The sequence below is a fragment of the Bison bison genome, unplaced genomic scaffold (genome assembly GCF_000754665.1).
Source record: "Bison bison bison isolate TAMUID 2011002044 unplaced genomic scaffold, Bison_UMD1.0 scf7180017864356, whole genome shotgun sequence".
Taxonomy (NCBI): domain Eukaryota; kingdom Metazoa; phylum Chordata; class Mammalia; order Artiodactyla; family Bovidae; genus Bison; species Bison bison.
In genome coordinates, this window is record NW_011494928.1 from 4,637,991 (window position 1) to 4,638,695 (window position 705).

The window sequence follows — 705 nt, forward strand, 5'->3', positions numbered from 1 at the left end:
TATATATATATATATATATATATACACACACACACATACACACACATAGAAGCTGAACTTTTAAAAAATGTTTTTTAAAAGTTTTAAAACTTTCCATATATATATATATATGGAAATATATATATATTTATATATATATTGCTTTTTTTCTTTAATAGTGGGTGAGAGTTCTGAAGAGGACTCTTCAAGGAGGTAGGATTTTATGGATGTTTTAAATTATATGTTTAAGGGAACATGGAGAAGAGAAACTAATAGTTGTTCAGTGTTCTACTCTGGGTTAGACACTGCATTATGTGCTTAACATTTTTGACCTCATAGAGTCATCACAGCAGCTTTGTAAAGTAGCTGTGTCCTACTTTTACTTAATTAGGCAACTGTGGTTTCAGGAGGTTAATGAATTGACCCTGGTTAAAATGAGCTGACCTGTGATTTGACAATTGGCCTTCCTGGCTCCCACATCCACTCCCATGGCCCTCAGCAGAGACTGAGTAGTACCTATGTAGCATATAAGTTAAAGATATAAATTAGTTCTTTAACTTGTGTACATTTTAAGTTTCGACATTGTGGGAAAACTCCCTGTTCTCCCTTAAAGGAGAGAAGTGGTGCCATGTCAGTAAGTGGTATCCCTGCAGACGGACTAAGACTCCCATTTTGGACAGACTCAGATTGGTCTCTGAACCTTGAACAGACAATGGAGAAGGAAAA